Source organism: Siniperca chuatsi, linkage group LG8 (assembly GCF_020085105.1).
Source record: "Siniperca chuatsi isolate FFG_IHB_CAS linkage group LG8, ASM2008510v1, whole genome shotgun sequence".
In the NCBI taxonomy this organism is placed as follows: Eukaryota; Metazoa; Chordata; class Actinopteri; order Centrarchiformes; family Sinipercidae; genus Siniperca; species Siniperca chuatsi.
In genome coordinates, this window is record NC_058049.1 from 18,006,287 (window position 1) to 18,024,246 (window position 17,960).

The 17,960-nt window shown below is 39.3% G+C and overlaps 1 long non-coding RNA gene across 1 annotated transcript in view; it reads left to right on the top strand.

Moving 5' to 3' along the window:
- LOC122880173 overlaps positions 1-8,419 on the top strand; it is a 40,962-nt gene extending 32,543 nt beyond the window's left edge. Inside the window, exon 3 of the long non-coding RNA XR_006378852.1 lies at positions 8,272-8,419. This is a non-coding gene — a long non-coding RNA (uncharacterized LOC122880173). The remainder of the gene's footprint in view (positions 1-8,271) is intronic.
- Positions 8,420-17,960: the final 9,541 nt, after the last annotated feature.

The following is a 17,960-nucleotide window of genomic DNA, read 5'->3' on the forward strand; positions in this document are numbered from 1 at the left end:
ATGAGATGGAGGCCTGTGTATGCAAGATTTATGCAACAGTGATGTGAAACACTTCCTCCAAGACTCTCACGAAGTCAGGGTTTGAATTCTACAGCACAAAGCTGTCAACACATGTGTTGCTATTTGAGATTCGTAGCTTTATGGGAGAGTAGGGTCTAATATGAATTCCAACTAAGCTTTATGGAGGCCCATTTTGCCTCTGAGCAATAAACTGTGAGAATTGTTTTTTATATATATATGAATGATTTAAAGGAGTTCTTTAAGTGTTATTATAATGTCACTCACATTAAACACCAAAACCCACCCAGATTAACCAGATTTTTGTTGTGAATCAAAGCAATTATCATTAAATGTGGTCTGTTTCTGAACCATGACAGGCAATTTCTATGACGCTCTGCTGGGCACCACAAAGAACTTGACTATTCTCCATTACTTTTACAGTAACACACTTGTCCGGTATACAGAAAGTGGAAGAGATGAGTGATAAATGGTATGTTATAGCCTTCCAAAACAATTCCGTTTTCCTTCCTGACTGCTGCAACATGAAACTGAAGGGTCAGTGATGCATTCTCCATAGGCAGGCTGTTTACACAGGCCTGCATGTTAGTGTGGTTTTATGGCTCACATGAGCTCTTTATGTTGGTCCAGGGCCTTCTCTGACTTTACATTGTTGGACTAAATGAGAAGAGTACAGGCAAGAAAACATAAAAGCCCCCTGCTGCTTTGTCCTGATTTCATACAGCTAGTGCCGGTGCTCAAAGGGTAATTCCAGTTGGGAGTCAGTGATGGTCACCTCTGAATGCCCTAGTTCACTTCGGACCATAAAACTGCACCGAAGGGGATTCTGTGGAGATTAAAATTCCTGCTGTTCTGCCACCTTTGTTGTGACTAAGAGTAAAATGAAGAGTCATGTTAAGCCCTTTGGTACCTCTTTCTAATAAGAGTTTAAAAGTTGTAACTAATGGCTTTATTAATAGTTAATGTTTGTGATTCTTTATAGATCAGTTATAAGCCATTAATAAGAGCAACTTTTTTGGAAAAGTCTATCTGGCTGGTGTTTTCTTTAGCATGATGCTTTGCAGTGTTGAACACGCATATGTTTTTGGTGAACGCTGAACTGACCGTGTCAGTTTGCCACTAATGAACGTGAACGTGAGCTCACACTGTGTGTTTTACAGCATCTGGCATGCCGGTGTTTTGGGTTACAGAATCTGATGTGTCACAGATTTTTGAAACAACACATCGAGCTGAAGCATCCGACCTGTCTTGGGAAATATCTGCGAGTGAATGATGATCACAAGAAATCGTTAAAGAGTCAAACTCGCAGCATTTTGTAAAGGAAAAAAACAAAGAAATAAACGGAACTAGTTCATTTTAATCTGTGTGAACTGAACTTTGAGCCAGCTCTTGTGAAGTGTGAATTTCCACAACAGTGATGCTTTGTCTTTTTAATTGCTCTTTAATTCATCAAAAAGATCCCTCCAATGAACAGTTTGACTACTTACATTCTAGAAAAAGGCCTGCAGAGGTTTACCTGATCAATTGACCGTTCACTAAACCTCGCCCTCCTTAATTACTATTGTTACGTCTGTCAAGCTTATGCAGTTTAAAATGATAACGGTGGCAGATTAACCAATCTTCCTACAGGCGACATAATCAGCGCTCCTGTTCTTGTTTGTAATAAATAAATGTGCAGTACTTTTACTGTAGAACTGTTAAGAAGTGATTGTAATGTCTGAAAGTATAAAAAATAAATAAATACATTTGTGGGGAAACAAACTAATGCAGCCTAGTTAGTTAATGGTTTGCACCTTCTTGGCCTTGGAAGTAACACTTACTACTACGGTGGGTAGTTAGCTGGTTAGCTTGACATGCTAACAATTGCAGCTTACGTTAGAGCAGATAAACACAGCAATTCCTTTTGCTCTTATCTTTTTGGTTTTGGAAAGGCTAACAAAAAGACACCACCCTCTGAACTCTTGCACACTGTTTCAAAATGCAGAGAAATCAAATGCTTGAAAGAAACCATCTTTGGGAAAAATGTATTTAGATTTTTTTGTTTGGCTCATGTCCCATCTGCTAACATGGAGGGGGCGGGGCTTATGACCTATACTGCAGCCAGTGCCTATTTGGCAAGCCCAGTCAGTTTTCACACGGGAAGCTGGTCACAGCAGCCTCTTGTTGGGACTCATGAGGAAGACATGGAGAGACAGGAAGCCACAAATGAGAACAGAAGCTTGGCCTTGTGCATACCAGACTGTCCATGTACATGCTTGGATTACCCTCAGGGCAAGTGGTCAGATGCCCCAGGGCCATGGACCACTGTTGTGCATGTAAATAAATCTACAAATAATGTAATATGTCAGTGCCTCTGTGCATACACACTCTCTGCAGGTGAAATCAAACTTTAGGGCCTCACAGTACATGTTTACCTCGGGACCCTTTGCAGTTTAATCCGACTGTGTAGTGAAGAAATTGCTCCTGAGTGACTTTGTTGTACAAAAAAAAATGTCTGTGGGTTAAAGGTTGAACAGGCTCGTGCAATAGAGAGCTTATCTCCTCGAGCATCATGCAGAGAAAACATTAATGTGAGCATCTGGGGTCACCCTGTTATCCACAGGGGTAGAGTGTAATCTTCCCACTCTAAAGCAACATTTTTACATTTACAGACTGATTCTAGAGAGATCAGTCAAAGCCAAAGAGCGTCCTTTTACAACTTGACATAGTATTCCTCTTGCATGTAGCAGAGAGAGAGAAAGATAATGCTGCAGTTTTAGGCACAAGGATGCATTTCTGAACAAACTGGAACATTGGTCATCTCAGCCTTGACAAGTTGTTAAAAAATCTGTTTCATAACATGAACACAGATGCTTAACTAGCTTAAGAATTTCCGTAGTTTGGGGCCGGATGCTTTTCCAGTATCTCTTGCTCCTAAGGGAAACCAAGCTAATATATCCCTTGGGGTTGTATGTTTTATAATCTCAGCAGCAGCCAGAGAGGTTTAAAGGGTGTTATAAACTATATCTGTAAAATGTACTTCTTGGTGTGGACAGCATGGGACAAAACAGCCCAAAACCTACCAGACAATGTTTATGGTTGTCTTGAAGCTGTTGAAAGTTGAGGGTGGTAAGATAAGAGCATCCTGAAGGATCAAGGCCAAAGACATGACTGAGATTACGATCAAGTTGGCTAACAGTTATCAAACCTCACCAAGACAAGCAGAGGAGGAAAAAAACCCAAACAACGAGCCACAGTGTAGCAGTTGCCGTGGGTCTGGTGAGTTCAGTCAACCACAGTGGCTGTGGTCTAGAAGCAATTACTGCTGGCTCATACTGACACTGAAATTACAACTATTACTACACTTTGGTCTAGAATAGGAGATCCTGGAAGATTTTGAAGGTAATAATTAAGTTCACTCCCTCTGATTAATGCTGTCCAATTCCAGAAAGGCAAATCTCAAAGTGGCATATTAATCATACAGTCCTTATTACTTATAATATGTATGTTTTAAATAAGTTTGCAAGACCTTGTGTATTAGGAGGTATTCAAAATACTCACTAATGATATTCAGCCATAAGGAAACCATTAAGGGGCCTAATATGTGTTACCCATGCCCAGTTCACACACAGTACAGATGGGTGACAAATTGCAATAAAAAAAACATAACATGTCTTAACATGTGAACTGGAGTGAAGGCTATATGATTTACATCATTGTTATACTCTTCAAACCATTCATTGACTCCTTGAGTCCTGTATGAAGGCATCCTCCCTCATTCTGTTTCTGTTTTTTCAGGTTTTCCTTCAATTTGTGACGTGCCTGTATTTGTGAGTGTGTGAGTTATTGAATAACAGTAGTGGTCCTTGAGAGCAGGTGGTCTTTATTGTCCACATAAACATTCATGTGAAGTGAAATGTGAAGTTGGTTTTAGTGAAGGCCTTTTTCACAGCAGACATTTTGACTTGTCACAGCAGGAAAAGCACAGGTGTTACTAATAACATTAACAATTCAAGTGTCCATGTAAGAGTGTCAGTGACCGTGAGCCAGCATGCACAATGCGAGGACCCTGAAACTGAAACAGCTAAATGGAATTCAGCCATCATTAACTTTATTATGTACATCTGTTACCTCTTACTGTGACATGTCAGATTGTCTTTCATGAAAAAGGCCTATTGTTCCTGTCATACTGTGACCAAATTCAGGGCGTTTTTGGAGAATTTGCCACTATCTGTAAAAGCTCAGTAGAACAGATTGTGGACTCAAAATAGATTAGGTAAAAGCAAAGTTTACTGTGTTATAAATCAGTTTGGCAACAGGCAGTGAAATATACTTGCAATCACTGTGAAAAGTTATCTATTTAAGTAGGTATTTTTTGTGGTTTCTCTGTCATGCATCCAAAAGGAGTTGGTAGGTCAGGGGTCAGGATCAGCAGCACAACAGAAACCTTGGAGTTGGTAGGGATTCAATATCAACATGGGGGTTTCAACCCGGATCCTCCTGTCTCTGCATTCTCACCAAGTCACCATACAGCCACTGATTATCTGCTTTAATGAATTAAATATATTTGTCTTTGTCTGGTGGATCAAATTGAGACAGGGACAATTTTATTTCATGTTGTATTAATCAATCTGACAGTTTCAGCAATAAATGTCATTACAATATCTTAATACTTTTCCACAAAGTTTAAAGGAAGCAATATGTGATTAATCCTTTTTCGCTCAAAAATTCATCACTAACATGCTGTTAATGAAAATTAATTTCCTGTTATTCAAGCTCACACTGCCGGCTCTCCAAAAACCAATGTTCCTTGAAATTAGCAGTTTCTCATCACTGTCATCCAGGGCATTGATCCATTACCTGAGCTCAGCTTGAATGGCACCTTTTCCCTCTAATTAAGAAAATAGCTTCCTAAGCACACACCTGCCAAATGGCCAGAATAGAGAGAATAGAAAAGAGTAGAAGGTGTGGTATGAGTTACAGAGAGGGAACAGCACAAGACAGAGGGAGGGGAAAATGTCTGAAAGCTCTGTTGTACTCATTAGGTGCCGGTCAAGCAAATGACATTAATTGGGTTTTCTGCATCAATAGCCCAAAGGGACTTTTAAAGGTATAATGGTTTTGTCATAATAATGTTGTCATTCAGTGTTAGAACACAGAGCTCTCTGAGTAGATCAGTCTTTTGAAATTGAAATTGAATCTGGTGTGAAAAGGAAGGATTGGTTGAAATGATCATAAAATCAAAAACAGATTTATGCTAAAATTGTAACCACAGAATATACAGTAGAGAGTAAACTGATTGAAGTAGATGCTTGAAGGCATCAACAAACTGCTTTACTGTTCATTTATTAAAGGAATAGTTTGACATTTTGGAAAATACACTTATTCACTTGTCAAGAGCTAGATGAGAACATTGACTCATACCAATACATAAATATGAAGCTACCAGCAGTCAATTAGCTTAGCTTGGCAAGACTGGAAACAGGGGGAAACAACTTGCCTGGCTCTGTCCAAAGGTAACAGAATCTGCCTACCAGCACCTCTAAAGCGCACTAAGTAACACATTATATCTTGTTTATTTAATCTGTACAAAAACCAAAGTGTGAGAACGACAACTTTCTGTATTGCAGGAGGTTTGTGCCGGGCTATTTCTTGGCCGGGCGCAGTAACTTCCTGGAGTCTCAATGACCAGTAGTACACAAACACACTGTACACATGCAGACACCACACACATGCAGTAGATGCACTCAGGCTTAGATAAATAAAACATACATATGCAAACACATGTGTCATTGCACATGTCTAATTTCTCTCTCTCTCTCAGCACTAACTGCAATCATGTGTTCCCAACATGGAAGAATCTGAGCTTTTCCTAAATATTTATGTGCTCCAAGTGGCTGTGCTCACACTGTTTCACAACATCCAAAAACACAGCTGAGATTTGTTTTTATTGGGTTACACTGCTGATGATGGCCTCAAAGGGAAATTTCTATGAGCAGATATTAATGCCTGAGCTACTCCTGAAATTGGGGATAAAGAATAACTTCATCATGGCCTGAGCACTTTTCCTCACCCCTCACTCCTGGGTTGAGTCATAAATCACCAAAGTGATGAATGACACCATACAGAAGTGGTTTTGATAGCGGTGTTTGAACACTGGCAAGGAAAAGCACCTGAAATTAGTTTCCAGTGGGAGCTGAATTTGGAAACTTTGCTGCATGTCTCACAATTTGGAATTCAGACACTGGTAATCCATCTCGCTCTCAGTGGCTTTGAATGGGTCCAGACCTATTTTTCGATCATCTACAGAAATACTCTAAGTTTGTGGTCCTCTTCGCTACCCGAGGATCTCATGGTCCACAACAATTCTCAGGATGAAAATATCTCCCTCCTCATAGAGTTTGGCCATGGTCAATGTCAAGAGAGCTATCTGTTAGGCCTTATTTTGGGACTTATTTACAAACTTCCATGCAAAGTTTATTTTGACTCATGTACTTTTTCCCTTTTGGCAAGTCCTCCAAAAAGACTCTGAGATTATCTCAATGTTTCAACCAAACTTTTTTGCTGTTCATGTGTGTGTCCACATGTTTCTTTGCATATTATGTAAACATCTCAAACTGGAACACAGGAGTGATATTTTCCACAGATTGTTGGAACGGCCACAAATCACTTACACATCATCTCGGCTCATGATTACTCACAGCAGCACATCCACATTATCTGTTGCCAGTTATTGACACCTCTGTGAAGATGCACTTGATGTCCACACACTGTGGAGGATCCTGGGAGCTGAGATTTATAATAGCAGCAAAAACATATGACCCTATAAATATACCGTCTACCTTTGGGAATGATAACTCTGTCCAGTGAGGGAAGCATCTCTCTTCTCAGACTTAATGTGATGAGATCTTCCAGCTGGCAGTTCACAACACAACACAGCGCAGCTTGTTTGCTACTATCAGAGCAACAAATAACGCTTCCAAAAGGTAAACCAATGGTGACCTTGTCTGATACAACTCGGTAATATTAAGGTACCTGACAGATGGAACAACATTTTGAGAGATACAGATTGCCTGACGGTTATTTACTCTACATCCGATCACACTTTGCAAACCAGATAATCAATTAAAGGAAAATTCCAGTATTTTTGAATCTGGGTCTTATTCTCATAATTGTGACTGTTTTGACTGTGGATAACGCTAACTTTGCACACCCCACCTCCTTTGTAGAATGTATATTAAAGCAAGCAATGCCAGTCTCCTAAGATATAATCAATATTTTTAAAATAACAATAGATGAAAGGACACGTGTTATGTGAAAAGTTTCACTCATAGAGACAAATCCATGGAGAATTATAGAGTTTCCAAGTGGGAGGGGTTATTTCGGGTGCCCCTGGTTAGGTAAAAAATGTTTACGCCTCACAAATGTTACGCCTAATTATAACTCCCAGGTCACTGAGCCTAAAACTCTGCTACCGCCATTAGCGAAGCTCAAGATTACGGTGTTGAGAAAAACACATTTTTTTTCAGCTACAATGGTGCTATTTTTGCTCTCATAGCGTTGTTTTCAGCCACAGCCAAGAAGCTCTAAAAAGTCACTGTAGACAAAGCTTATGTTGCTCAAGTTCGCTTTATCAACTTCAAAGATGATAAAATGTGTACACAGCTTATTTCTGCAGCCCTCAAGTGGCCACAAAATCAGTTATAACAGGTTTAAATTCTACATAAATCATTTCAAAACTTTTCCAAACGCAAGTTAAAACAGCTATTTTGCTGCACAGGGATCTATTTACAGGGCAACCAAGCTAGCTGTTTGGCTAGCCAACTAGCAACCTACCTGTTCATCTGCAGTAGTTAACATTGATTACTTATTGTTTCATATATACTGTATGTAGCTACTTCAAGAGGTAAAGCAGCATTACAAAAGTATCCAGAATGGCTTATGACAACAGAACGACCACAATTAGAGAATAAGACTTAGGTTGCAGAGTAACAGAATTTTCTTTTATAGAATGCATGATTTTATTGTTGACAGTCACTAACAGCATGCTGTTAAGATTGAAGTCATACAGTATATTCATGCTTCTTGAGATGTGATGGAAAACTGCTGCAGGGGCAATGACCTTCAACTCAAGCACATACCAGCTAAACCACAGCTGTGTTGAAGATATTTTTTTAAAACAGTGAAGGCAGCGGGTGGGGGTGGTTAGAAGAGAATCATGTTTGATGAGGAAAAGCCCCTTTTATTTACTGACAGCTTTTTCTTCCTCTACAGGGGGCCTGGTGTGACCTCAGTGACTCTAGGGCTGTGGCCATATCATCAGAAACCTCTTGCTGCTTTCAAAGATCCTGTCCAATGTCAGATGTCCAGGCTAACCAAACGAAATAGAACCTCTTCCCACAGAAAATGTCTCATTATTTTCTATAAATGTGTTTTCTTTACAAGAAAGGTCTCCTGTAGATTCCAGAGTATCTTGTTGTTACTTTTAATTATGATATGTACATTCCTTTTTAAATATATGAAAGATTTTACAAATATCTGGATGCCCTTTAGCTCTTTCTCATGAGAAGAGAAAAATGAGTGTGGGATGAGCACAGTGCACCTGGACCTGAAGGAGGGCAACATGTTCCTTCTCTTCAATGAAGGAAATCGATTTGAATAGACAGCTTCAGCAGGTCATTGCTCATCTGTCTTGACCTTTCTGCCTGCTTCCTGAGGAGCAGTTGCTACATTTGTTTGTTATATTTGTTTGGCTTCGTATAACACCTCAGGCACAGGGACGTATTATCTAGTTTTGACAGGATATTCTGAAGAAACGGAGAGCCACTGACGCAGGCAGACTCACCATCACTTCCCCCAAACTTAATAGGTTTTCATTAAGGCTTCTGAGCTTAGGTCACGTGACCTATCTTGGCTTTGTGTTTTGGATCAATGAACAAAAATGGGTCTTTACTTTGCTGATCAAGCAAAACATCACAACAACTGATGTGTTGTGTACACATCATTTATACTGACAATATATATATATATAGTGGTGCAAAAGTGTTTGCATGTTTGTCACACTTAAGTGTTTCAGATCATCAAACAAATTTAAATATTAGTCAAAGATAACACAAGTAAACACAAAATGCAGTTTTTAAATGAAGGTTGTTATTATTAAGGGAAAACAAAATCCAAACCTACATGGCCCTGTGTGAAATAGTGATTGCCCCCCTAAACCTAATAACTGGTTGGGCCAGTCTGCAATCAAGCATTTGTGATAACTTGCAATGAGTCTTTTACAGCACTGTGGAGGAATTTTGGCCCACTCATCTTTGCAGAATTGTTGTAATTCAGCCATATTGGAGGGTTTTTGAGCATGAACTGCCTTTTTATTTAAAAACTGCATATATATACTGTGTGTATATATATATCTGGAGGGATTTAGGGGTCACTCCTACTGGGTAAAACAACTGATGAAGGAAGTTCAATTTGCAAATAATTTCCAGTGTCCGCTTTGTTTTTGCACTTTGCTTGACTTGTAATGTATAATTACCCATTACTTTTTCTTTTTCAACAAAGCCCATCATCATTCGTCATCAGTCATTCAAAACATATAACAGATAAGAAAATGAAGTTACTGGAAAACATGACAGCAGACTGTTGCAAAACTGTCACCAAGTCCAACAAGGTAATCAGCCAAATTCTAAAAAGATGCATGAAGCATTAGAGACAGATTACTCTGAAAACGTTGACTGTCTCAGCCAAAAGTACATCTAGTACACTCCAAACTGCAAAAAATATCTTGAAACAGTCGACCAAAACAGCAAGTCAGATGAAAACCTACAGGCAAACTGAAATCCTGATATTTACAAATAAGTCAATTCATATATATATAATGCAGTTATATAAACCCACTGTTTTGAACATTAATTAATTTGTTCTAAAACATTAAGAGAGTTTAAACAAGACTAAGACTTACAGCCACGCTGGCAGCTCTGTGAGGCTGTACTTTCCCATAATGCTCACATCAGCATGCTAACATGCTCACAATTAATTGCTGATATTTAGTGGGTATAATGTTTACCATGTTCACCATCTTTGTTTAGTGCACATCATACATTTTCATGATGAGTAATCCATAATGTGTCTGATGCAGTATGTGTGTAACTTACCAAGAATGTGTTACTTTCTCTTCCTTCCTCAACCTCAAGTTTTTTCATGCTAATTTGTCTAAACGAGACAAGCAGGACAACATAAAAGATAAAGATATATTGTGAGTGCATAATTTGAATGAGTGGCTTTTACTGACAGGAATTCATTTAACTCTGAAGGTCCAGCGCCAAGTTTAAATTTAGTTTGTGGCACAACATTGATTAACATACAGGGATGTGCTTATCATTCATCCATCGATTCACAAAGGTTTCCACTCCCTTTTCCCCCCTTTTTAATTACCTTTATGGGCTGAGACAGAGGCTGAATCCGGATATAAGCACTAGAACTAAATGTGTTAGTCAAACTAAAGGTTTAAATTTGTGATCATCGTAACTTTGATTTCAATCACATCCGCTAAAGGTTTGGTGTCAAAGGAAGATGAACAAAGAAAGTTGAAACACTATAATTTATCTGATCTGTTCTTATTCTCATGTCAATATTAGTTTGTCAGCTCCATTTGTTCCACAAAGTACCTCTCACAAACATTACACTACGCACTCTCACACTCACACTGACAGGCTGACATTTACATGCTACACACTCTTTAATCACAATCTGTGCCAAAGTGACAATCAATCTTAAGTTACAAAGCCACAAAGATGCACAAGCACACACCTATATACACACACATTCCTTCAAATATGGGGAAAACATTTCCCCAAGCACAGTTTGCTACTTCCAGGTGAAATAAGATGGTATTCAAATTGATTGCTGGTATTCAAATGGACTGATGATGTGCAGCTCAGAGGCTCGTACGTGGAGCCAAATTGCTACGATATACATTATTTTTAGATGATGAAAAGCCTGAGGGTGCTACTGACATGCTATTTGATAGAGCCAATCATCACATCTTTGCAGAGCTAACAACCTGTTATTGGAGGTGAAATGGCACGCTTTTAGACTGGAAACTCTTTTCTCTGATTTTATAGGGAAATAATGGCACAATTTCATTTACATGCAATAAACCAAACAATCACCTGAAGGCTTCTCTCATCTGAGACCACTGCATCATGTGCATTGGTATTTCTTCCACATTGATAGGAAAACATGCAGAGGATAATTTTATGAAGTTCCAAGGATGTTGTGGTAGACTGTGGTGGATCAAAGACCTCATCATCATGATCCTGCAGGGGAAACATTGAAGACATAACAAGTCTCACTCTCCTCACAAAACCTCAGAGGCAATCATCTAATGGTTGTGGCTCACCACGCTGCTAAAGAGTCCACTCAGCAGCACTCTGTGTATGTAGAGCCTGGGTTCCTGCCAGGCCATTTCCAGCCTCAAGCATCATCTGGCCAAGAATGGCCTCTGATGAACGCACCTCCCTACAACCCCACTACAGTACGGTCCATCAGCCTCGCACCCACACCCTGCCCCGGTCCTGTTTTTCTATTTGTCAAACAACCTGTACTAACTGACTTTGTAGCCATGAGCATTTCCGATGGAGTCAGCCAGGGAACCATACCAGAGCTTTATCAAATTTAAGTGATGCAGCCCTACCTTCACTGCTTCCGATTCCCTTCTGTCAAATATAAATAGTGGTTAAGAAAGTGCTGCACTTGCAGTTTTCCCACTGAGGGAGGAAATCTCCTCTTTGCCAGCTGTTCATTTCCACCTGGTCAGGTACCATATCGATGTGCAGCAGTAAATGCACCATTGCATGGTGTATATAACTGTATTGGTAGTCATTGTGACTGTGTGGGCAGGTATGATAACTTATCCTGGATGGCCAGTAATGTCCAGAGAAAGGGGGAGAGAGAGAGAGAGAGAGAGAGAGAGAGAGAGGTAGGGGCAGACCAAGTGAAAGCCAGAGAGAAGCTGAGCTAAAAAATAGTGTTTCATTTTATCTTCTACCAGATAAGCTCAATCATGCCTCAGGCTCTTTACAAGCAAGACAAAGACTATTCATCTGCTCTTTTGTGCAGCCAAAACACTTTGGTCTCATCTGGCACACTGGCAGCTGAGCAGCATTGATGAAATCCATTTTCTTCCCTTTTCATTACTCTTTACTGACTGATGCCTGCTGCTGAGCCATCCTGAGGCTGTGATGTAACCACCAGGATCTTGTTGTCCTTAAAATATTGTAACGCTCTGGTCCAAGATCCACAAGCATGAGAGCAATTTTCAAATAGTTTAAACTACTCCGATTCACATTAGACAAAAACAAATGAACCGATCCGATCAGACAGATAACAGTCATTGTGTCAACAATACTGTTGCTGTAGATTTCAAAGTTCTAGTTTATTGCCAGTCATAAGCAAGGCATTTGCAGAGGAAGTTCACATTACAATGTAATCAACACATAACAATAACCAGCAACCGCCAGCAATAATAGGACAAATTGTGCCAACAGACATACATACTCTGTTATAATAATAAAGAAAACAGAAAATGGTAAAATACTGTGAAAAGAAAAGGAAAAACCACAGAAAAGGAAAATGAGACAGAGAAGCATATGCAGGATTCTCCTCCTACTGTGGTTAAGAGCAGTTAATGTAAAAAACACTTGGGTCTAATGTAAGTATGGTTTAATAACCAGTTCACTGAAAGAAACCTGACACTATTCAACTTATTATTATGTTAACAAAAGTGTTACTGACAAGAAAATAATCGATCTCACTCTGATGTTTAAAATCAAATCCATCCTTATCCTGACCACCACCTTTCTCATAGCCTTTAACTTCGCTGTGATGCGGCTGACGAAACCCAGAAACTGGATAAGGAGTGTGAAATGGAAGAAAATTGTCTGGTTGCTGTTCACACACAAATTCCAATATGACATGGGCTAAGGGAGCTGGGAAGGTAATGTGTAATACACGCATTGTAAAGTATATTAAATGATAGCTTGTCACGGCTGTGTACATAATATCCACCGTCTCTGCAGGTATTTCCATTCGCAGTAGAAGGCATTTGCAAAACAGTATAAGCAGATCTGCATGCATAAAACATTAGCAGCCACTAAAATCAGCAGTTTGACTTATGGGGAACTGGGCTAAATTGTTTCTATTCATCTCTTCTGCATTTCAGCTGAAAAGCTTTGGGCTTCTTCCACAGCACATTGCAATAATCAGTCCACTGCTACAGTGCTGTGGACTGTCTGGAAGAATCTATTGTGCAGCTGCTATATGAAAACCATAAGAATAAAAATTATAACATATAAGGTTGTTCAAGTTTTTGTTTAATGCAAAAGACACTAGAAAAGAAACTAAATTTGGTAAATGGTCAGTTTTTCTACGTACTTTTCAGAGATATTGCCATTATTATCCTTCACTGCCTGTCAAATTCATTCCCAGCAAAGTCCCAAAGGACAGTTTAACTTCACTTCCCTTTTTAAGTGACAGTCTTTGAAGACTTGGACAGATATGTATAAATATTTCATGTTATCCCAAATGAGAAACATTCAACAGCAGCTCCAGATGTGTGTTGTCAGGGAAACAAAAACATTAACTCAGCTTCCACTGACCTGGGTTTGGTTTCTATGTGGTTATTGGGAAATGTGCTACCAGGTGGCAATGCCTACCACATCCATGAGCTGAGGTGGGAATCCTCTGCTCCTTTGAAGGTAACCAGATGGGATCTTCCTTGTTTTTCTAAGGGAGCTCAAGGTGTTGAAAGACAGAAGGAAATATTATCATTCAGTCAAAGTATAAAACATATGGAAAGCTTTATGCAGTAAAAGTGATGTGTGAAAAATGACAGTAGCTCCCTCATCCTCATCGCTGCTCTCCAAAATCACTGCTAAAACTTTGCTGTGTACTTCTTTGCCATTTTCTCTTCTCGTCTTCCTCTTTTTCTTCTTCTTATATGTGTTTTTTCACCGATTTTCTCTTTCCTCTCCTTGTCAACTCATTGAAAACTGCAGTGTTTTTCTGCAGTGTAAGGTGACGGACGGGTCCTTAGTGATTTCCAGAGTGTCCATTGGTTTGTTTCAGCCAATGCAGGCGCACACACAAACCCACCAGTTACGTATGGTGAGAGACAGACGAGAGGTCTCTTCTCTTCCTCCTAGCTCGCTGTGTGAGTCACGTACAATCTTGTGAGAATAATGACTTGGAAGCGGAGAGTCTACAGATTCCGGCAATATCTGAACCATATTTCTGTGCTGTATTATCGGAGAAATATAGATAGATAGTAAACGTGCCGATGCGTTTGGCGACCCCAGGGGGTTAAAACAAGGATTTTTCAGATTACAGAAACTAAATCAAAATGGCAAAATTTGAAATAATCTAAAAATACCAAGAAAGTTTTGACTCTTACTTAAAGCAGCATTAATTGTTTGTTGTTTTTGGCTTCTTTGGGGGCAGCACAATAAGCTGTAAACACAGCATTGATATACCATCACATTATAAAGTTAAAATGTCGAGCGTGTTAGCAAACAGTGGCTTATTTACACAGTCCAATATTCACTCTCCTTTTATCTCAGTTTTAGTCTCCACCAACTCCTGAGGGAAATATCTGCTGCTAAATGCTCCACTGTGTTTACCAGCTAGTTGCTAACTGTGTCTGTCTGCTGTTTGGTGCTGAGCAGGTAGCAAACAGTGGGTTTTATTAGAGCTTTATTGCTGAAAACAGCTGCCTGCTGTGGCTGAAAATAACACTGATGAGCGCAGTGAGACTGAACCAAAACAGTAAAGCTGTAGGCCTGAAAACCAAAATATACTAACTAAATAACTAAATACTGCAGAGTCGAGATAATTCTCTGTTGGTTCATCACTGCGAGTGACCCTTTTCATGTTACACATAGTCATTTGATCCAATGTTAATATAAAAATATTGAATAGTGCAGCTTTAAGGGTAAGCTGCTTTCACTTCCAACTAAGGATTTCCTCCTGTGGTCATTAGTAGCTGATACTAACCACAACAAATCTATTTATTAGCTCCAGCCCAGCTCTCACCTTACCACATACATCCACATACATGAAGAATGCCTCAAAGATACCACTCCCTTTTTTGTTTGCCCTCTGTCCAGGAAGGTGAGCAGGGTCACCAACAGAGCAGATGAATACAGCGCTTGAACCAGGGTCATCAGTATGGTCTCTCCACAGCCCAGTCTGATGGATCACCTTGGCCTCAGTCAGCTAAGGAGACATGACAGTGTGTGTGATGCTGATTTAGTGAGTGAGTGTGCTAATGGTTTCATCTAATGAGGACTTCCTTGAACCAATGCCTTTTAGCTCTGTTTTTCTTTCTGTTTTTCTCATTTTCTCTCCCTCGTGCTTTCAGTATTAGATATAACACGTAAGTCAAAACCACCAAAACTCAACACACCAGCCCTGAAGGTGAGAATGGAGAGCTTGAAGATGTTGGTGATAAGCAATACACTTTCAGTTTCAAGATCTCTTGTATTCAGGACTTTTGTTTTCAGGCCTTACCTAAATAAAGATGAAGGTAACCAATATGTATGTTAAGTTACAAAACCCATAATATTGTCATTTTGCTTTAAAGGTGTTTTAAGGAATGAGAAAAAGTTAGAGGCATTGTTGCAAAAAGGAACTATTAACCTTGCTGATGAAAAACTTTTTCTCACATAATTGCAGGCACATGCATAAAGGTTATTTTTACAGATATTACTCCAAACACGCGAATAAAACTTCCTGAGTGATGGATTCAAAATATACAAGCTTCAATCCTTTCATGATACAGCATGACGCAGTGCATCCTGTTATTTGTAACTTTAAAGGGCCAAAATGTATCTCCGAGACGAGTACTTGAAGAAAAGAGTGGCAAAACTAGAGGAGCTAATCGTGTTCTCTATCTTTGTATCTTGGCTCCTTGAGTCTATTTATGGTTGTTTCAAAATCATATTACTAATCCCAAAAAATAGTTATACAACAACAAAAAAGTATTTTCTGGGTCTCGGCATATTACACAACATCTTCCACATATGGTGTGGGAGAGACTACACAACCAGGCAGCAGGAGCCCACTCATCCAGGTGGGCCGCTATAGATTAGGTCTGTGTGTGGGCTTCTCTGCCAGCTGGCAACTATCTACCTATTGATGGGATAAAAACATCAAACAACTATAAGAGGAATTTTGCCCTAAAATGAGAAAATGTGTTATATAAATGCTGATGGTCAACCACTTCCAGACTTATTTGCCTCCCAGGTGCCAAATGTGTTGCCCAGTCAGGTCAAAAGCCACTGGAAAATGATATGGAAAGTGTTATCCATTCAAAAAGTTTCTATACCTCCTTTGAGTAGAAAGTAACTACTCAAGTACTGTACTTAAGTACAGTGATGAGGTACTTTACTTGAGTAATTCCATTTTATGCTACTTATACTTCTACTCCACTACATTTTACTGTGAGGTTACTTTTACATAAAAAAAAAACATATGATAAGCTCGTAAAATACAATGCATTGATGGATGAAACCAGTGGTTCCCAACCTTTTTGGCTTACAAAAAAGCAGTGTTTGGTTGGTGCCCTTTGTCACACTTCAGATGTCTGTGAGTTGTTAGCAGTTCCACCAAAGAGACATTTCCCCTCCAAACATTTCAGATGTTTTCATTTAAATAACTGTTTGAGGCACAGAGAGGTAAAACTATCCAATATTTCCAAGATTTGATAAAAGTTTAAAATATTAATACAAATTTGTGTAGCAGAACTTTCTTTTTTCTTTTTTCCTGCCTCATTAATTAATCAATGTCCCACCAAGTGCATCTTGTGACCCTTTAGAGGGGGCCTGACCCCCAGGTTGGGAACCACTGGACTGTATATAAAGTAGTTAAAAGTAGCTCCACCTTGACCAGCTGCAACAGTAAAATTCTGCTTACATACTGTTGCATCAGTATTAACAATCTAATAATGTCATATATATAATAATCAGTCACAGGGGGCAGAGTATTTTTACTCTTGATACTTTAAGTACCTGAATACAACACTGGTTTGTCATCATCTGCTTCACACCAGATAAGCAGTCATACTGTGCTGTGAAAACATTTCTGCACAGTTTATCACAGATCACCGCCTAAATCAGTCCTGTGTGTTCAGTGTGACGATAAAAGGATTCATTTCTCTTGCTGGACTGGATAATGCTGAACATATGGTGTCAGTGGGCACAGCATCGCTGTGACCAGACCGGTTTGAGGTCAGGCCTTGCACAGACACGCAAGGTCAAAGAGTGACTCTGACTTCTCACCTCTTAACTCTTCACAGCAGGAAAAACATTTAACCAATATTGTTGAACCTAAACAGTTTAATGCAGAAGATGTGTACATTGCCCAGAAATGAAATGAACTATTGTTTTATACCACGATGAGCCATGTCATGCCAACTCGCTCAAGCTCAAAGAAGAAATAAATGTCTGACATAACAAAACAAACTATTCTAAATGTGGAAATGTCTTTATCTGCAGTCTAGAAAAAACATCTTCTTTCTTAATCTCACTTGATTAATGTTAAATGGGTTGAAATAATGACAAATTACTGCACAAAACTAGAAGCCATGTCTTTAAAAAGAAATCATATTGCTCCACGTCTTATGTAATTCAAGATTTATATTGTTTGCCCTGCCAAGAAGAAAAGTTGATCCTCTTGAACTTGAGGCAAATCCTTACCTCTGAAGCACACAGACAGACGGAGGACACTCCTGTTGAAGTCGAATTTCCAACGAAAGATATGAAACTTTTCTCTCACCCAGAGTACTTGGCAGCGCGCTAAGCAGCAGAAGCTTTTATGCTATTTGAAAGCTCAGTGTATTTAATCAAGTGAAATGGGCAGTGAAGTGTATTTCATCCCAGCACTAAAATCCGGTCTTAGATATGAAA